Source organism: Ostrinia furnacalis, unplaced genomic scaffold (genome assembly GCF_004193835.3).
Source record: "Ostrinia furnacalis isolate ACB-3 unplaced genomic scaffold, ASM419383v2 OfSCF1126, whole genome shotgun sequence".
NCBI classification, from domain to species: Eukaryota; Metazoa; Arthropoda; class Insecta; order Lepidoptera; family Crambidae; genus Ostrinia; species Ostrinia furnacalis.
The window spans coordinates 666,470-672,469 of record NW_021131365.1 but is presented as its reverse complement, the minus strand read 5'-3'; positions in this window follow the sequence as shown (position 1 = coordinate 672,469).

Genomic DNA, 6,000 nt, shown 5'->3' with positions numbered 1-6,000 from the left:
TTGCACCTATAGTTTTTAATCTGTAAATATTAATTTGGAGAAAAAAATTGCTACCACTAATTCAAATACTAACAAAAATATACCAAACTAGCATTTGCCCGCGGCTTCACCAGCGTGAAATTTAGTTTCATTTCACCGATCGTCATAAATTAGCGTTTTATAAATAAACAAACACCCAGACATCCATAAACTTTAGCATTTATAATATTAGTAAGACTAGTAAGAAATAACATGATACCGAACGTTCAGGGCATAAACTATTTTGTACAGTATGATGAACTAGCGAACAAAAACTTAACACCTTGTAGAAAAGTTTAATTTATTAAAGAAACTACATAAACAAATACTCTGCTGAAACTCTTGGTAGAGTCATTCTGTCATTCAGTGCAAGTTTCACACGTGGATTCAATTTCTTGCACTTTTTTTATGCCCACGCCAATCGTAACAGCTGCTGTAAGCTGTAACAATTCACAAGTCAATCAAAAAGTGACAAGCGGAATCGATTTGACCACTCAAATTCTCAAGGGACCACCTTGATATTGAGATGTACCTACGACTGTAACACAGTGTTGTTTGTCAAAAGAAGATTATTTTAGGCTACATGATTTTTATTACTCGATTTTACAAAGAGTAGCTGATCTTAAGAAGAAGAAGAAAGAAAGAAAAATTGATTATTTGGTTCAAACATAGTAATAACACAATCTAGATTAATGGCGTCATAGATTGTTTAATTAATTTAACTTCAACCTACGAATTCGGCTTCAAGGTTTGTCACTGATTTATTTGAATACAATTTCTTAGGGTTTTCGGACCTCTAATATCCTTAAATAAAAACAATTTGTAATGTGTTTGTTACGGTGTGGTTCTTCTCAGCACTTGCCAAATGTTCATCTCGAAGCGCGCTTACTAGGGCAAAAAGATCAAGATAATTTTGTAAGTCAGACGCCAGAGTTTTTTGTATTATGTAGATATAGACAGATCTATCTCAACAAATCGATCTATAAACAAATAAACAAATGTCTGAAGATAATTTTAATTTGTTTATTGTCTTTGACAATCATTAAAGGTTGTTTTCTACTAAAAGTAATTTTCGCGCCAAACGGAATTTATTTACAGCTTTCGGCTCCACCAACACTACGCCTCAGTTAAACCAACACGAAATGTGTCAACATGCAAAATACGATATTTAATTAAGTCGCTGCACTAATAATTATCGCTTCACCATTAACTCAATATGAAAGAGCCCATTCACGTTTGCGTCAACCCTTTCAAACTCGGGGGTGGAAGCGACCCGCTGGGCGCAGCATGTGGGAGGGTTGGGGCATTGTGACGCTACTGGACAATGGGGACTAATGAATCGACGTGTAATGAACACAGTGCGATATTTTGTTGTAGTATACGAGTACAAGCGCGTGCTGACGGCTGTTTTTACGCCTGAGGCGTCGATTTGGATGGATTTGGAGTGTGACTATTGATGGGTTAGATTTGGCTTTTGTATTTGATATAGTGGTCATTTGCAACCATGAGAGATCGACACTTGTCGCATTGATACAAAGTTGCATTAGTTATTATGCGTATACCTCGCCTCATCGCCTTTTCAGCCTAGGATGTCCACTGCTGGTCATAGACCTCTCCAAATGACTTCATCTCACCTGATAACAAATGATGATGAGATCTAAGATGAAGCACTAATGCTTAGGTCGATACATACTTATTCACTTGAGTTAGAGGCACCTACTTTAAATAGAGAGTATTTAGTCTGAAATTCTGACGATACCGGCTAGGCAACAATGAAGTGACACAAACACAAAAGAGGAATTTGAAGTGATTTTACACTATAAGTGTGGAAATCGAATCCAGGATTTCTGATTTCTGAGCTAACACAATTTACTCCTAACTAGTGGACCACTGCGGTGTCTTGTATTAAGTAGGTAGTGCAGATGTGAATAAATGCTTTACAAATGGTCATCAGAAAACTGACATTACTATTTAATAAATACACGCGCCCCAAATTTTTGGAATTGTTGTGCTTACTCGGGGCTTGTATTTTTAGCCTGAGGCGTCAACACAAGCTGCGGGGTCCAAAATGCCCTTAGGCGTTTGAGGGTTACAATTCCAATGGTCAACAAAAATAGCTGATTACTATCATATGGCTTGCTAGTTATTGTCCGTGACTTTGTTCGAGTAGTTTTCGTTAAAAAGGAGTAATTAATAACTCAGTGTACACATGCTTATGGGCTTTATTTCTGGTCTAGTAAATATACGAAACTAACGGCCGCCCGCGACTTTGCTTACTCGTGGATCCCGTTTTACTTCCATAGGGGTTGAATTTTGCAAAATCCCGTCTTAGTGAGCAACTACGTTCTAAAAGGAACCCCCATTCAAAATTTGAGACTCAACACTTGTGGTTTCTGGGATTTCGTGATGAGTCAGTCAGTCAGTGATCTTTCGCTTTTATAGATTTTATTTAATTTAATTAGGACAACCAACAAGACAGACACAAATTCAAGCAAAGGATATATAGATATACATAGATGAGAGGTATCGCTCACCGGTTGGCACCACTGGCGACTAGCGAGTGGCAGGACTCTACAGTGGCGTCACTGTAGCGAGTGCAAATAATGATGATGATGAAAGCTATGAACAGAATGGTCAGTGGTCACCCATCCATTATTATCGACCGCAAACTAGGTTGCACAACATGGCTAATCTCCACTGAGCTACAAGCCCCATTTGCCAAATCTCGCCAATAATTTAGCATACTCACATATTCAGTTTAAACTCGAATTTAACACGTTACCCGCCATCTGGCAGCGCCATCTGGCGGGATAATCTAATTTGTCCAAATCGCCTATAAAATAAATATAACAACTTTAGTGCGGAAGACAGAAAAAGCATAACAGTTGGAAGCGTTTAAAAAAACTTTGAAAACGTTTTATTTCGTTTAGTTGCTTACATTTGAATTACTTGTGATATCAACAGGTGAATGGACATGGTGTTTTCTAGTGATCAAATCTAAAATTGTATAAAATAACAAAAAAGATAGTAAACAAATGGAGTCTCGTTTTGAATTCAAAATTACTGCATCATAGAATTGAACAAGTATTGTGGTCCCATGTTCAATTCCCAGTCCAGGGTCTTTTTGACCCAGCGATCCTGGTTCATCCGTGCAATGTGTCCTGCCCATCTCCATTTACGGCTCTCAATCTCTTCCACCACGTCGCTGATCCTCGTCTTTTCTCTGATCCACTCGTTCCTTTTGTGATCTTGTAGGGAGACCTGGAGTGGATACCCTGCAACAACACCCGCGGCAGGGGAAGACCGCCTAAACGATGGACAGACGATATCCGGCAGCAGGCTGGAGTGAACTGGATGCGTGTGGCCAGGGACAGAAATCGGTGGAGGGTTGAAGAGGAGGCCTATGTTCGAAGGCGACTTTTTTTTATTTCGAACGGGATGAAAAGTATCCTATGTCCTTTTCCTGGCTCTAAACTACCTCCCTGACAATTTTCAGCTAAATCGGTTCAGCCGTTCTTGAGTTATAAGTGGAGTAACTAACACGACTTTCTTTTATATATGTTACAGGAAATGTATGAAATCCGTCATTGTATACAATTCCTAGGATTTGTGTATAAGTCCTAAAATCACCCGGAAATGTGTGATGTAAATTATATTAGACACATTTCCTAGGAAATTTACACATTTCCTAAACAGCAATCGGAAATGTAATTAAGATTTCTTTTTTTTTTTCGAAACTTAAATGGCGCTCCCGCGCCGCGGCCGCTGTGTATGTGACAAGGTCGCAAGTCTAACCTAACCTAACCGAGACTTTGTTATCCAGCTACAGGAGTACTAAAACCTTCATGTCAATAATAGTTTAATAAAAGATATGTTAAAATTAGGGTTTTCCAATACTTCAGCGTAATATGCGTGATGCCGAAAGAAAGGTATGCCAATAGGCAAATATTTTTTTCAGTCAAAATATAATAGTGCGAAAACAACTTTCAGGCTAAACAATAATAGTTGTGAGTTAAAAGTACCTATCGGTCAATGTGGTTTGTCTAAATAAAATTTTAGGCGTACTGAGGGGCACTAAATCACATGACCGCGCTTGTGCCGCTTAGTTTTATACATTTCCTAATTCAATATTGGAATTCTATAAAATTCCTAGGAAAAGTATACATGTCCTAGGATATGTGCGTATTAAAAAATCTCTGAAGCAATATTTTATACATTTCCTAAATAGCTTCGGAATTGTATACATTTCCTAGGAATAGTATACAATTCCTAGAATTCATACATTTCCTGTAACATATATATAGATTACACATACCTGCATGTGATGGAAGACACTGTAGTCGTAATTCCAGATAGATCTTGTTGTTATATGGGAACTAGATAATGAATTCACATACTTATAATAGTTTGCTCCCTGCGGAATTCGAACCCGTAACTACAACTAGCTTTTAGTGTCGATGTTCCCTTAGTTAGATAGTTTTTCTATAAATATTGATGGCCAGTTAAACAAATTACAATTGTAAACCAGTAAATTTCACATCTCTGATGATTTTCAAATAATCTTCAATTACAAACATATTATTCGTGACCCATTGTACCAACAATAGTAATTGATCAATGATCAATTCCCATACAATCAATAAAATAGATCAAACTTTGTATATCTTATTGCTTATGTGATAAGGTTTTTAATACACTGGCAAAATGGGAAGAAAAATGTCAAATCATGGTTTGTAATAGAGTCCATGAGCGTTTTGTGCCACCATGTCAATGGTATTGACTATGGTGTTGACACTACACTACTTCATTTGTTACTTTCTTATGTCCCAGATGTGAGGGGAAAATTGATGGCATTATTTAAATGAAAGTTTCTGGATGGTAAAATGATTAGTCATTTGGCTACTCTTGGCCATAAATATGAAAATACACCTTAATTTATTCTAGTCTCGACTAGTAAGAACTAGAATAAATGTAAAATCTTCTTTCTTTCAATCGGCGGTTACAATTTTTATTGAGGAGTGAATTGATATTAGTCATTAACCACAATATGCAAAGAGTCATCTTCTGAATAATCTACTCAATACTTAACATTTTATTGCATCCTTTATGTACAGTCGCGGAATGAAAAGGTTCGTCACCTTAGTGTCGGTTTTCGCTTGCACTAGGTACTGTAAGAGTCAAACCTGCCAACATAACAGTGCAAGAAACAGTGCTGCTAACATTTAAATAAATATGACGTTTGCTAACGAATAAGGTTTTGCTTGTTTATTTTTCTATCCCATCAGTGCAATGCAATGATGACATTGACCAATTGACAATAGTTTTTTTTTATTTAAAAGAAACAATAATGGCAGGTTGAACCAACAAGAAGGTTTTAGTTTATCAATCATAATAATCTTCTTGACAAGATAAATCGTCAAACAACTTTGATCTGAATAATTTTGAACTTTACTGACGAACAGTTAAAGATTATTTTCTCTAACTCGAGATTATTCTGTAACATAGTTTCAAAAGGTAATATGTGCTCGCGATTCGTTGAAGGAATCAATTTGAAAACTGACGAACCTTTTCATTCCGCGACTGTACTTAAAATTAGAACATTGTGAACCCTGTAGAGGGCACGGCAATTAGGAGAGAGAAAGACCACCCTATAATAGCCGAAAAATTTGTTAAAAGTTAGAATCTAAATGAAGCCTAACAGATTTCTAAAATCAAAATCTCTCGTAATTAAGAAGATTGCTCACAGACAGATCGTCTTTTGTTACCTAAACGAATTGTAACCGTTAAACCTAAATCAGTTAGCTAAAACTATTACCAGTTAGAACATTTAATTAACTTTCACCGTTACCGAATAACTGTTAAGTGCTACCATATTGTCTAACAGGTGCGAATTGAGATCTTATCTCATAATGTAATTTGTACGGTGCTTGGGGTTTGATTAGAACGCTTTGCAGTTCGTTGTTTTGGTAAGTTTAATTAAGA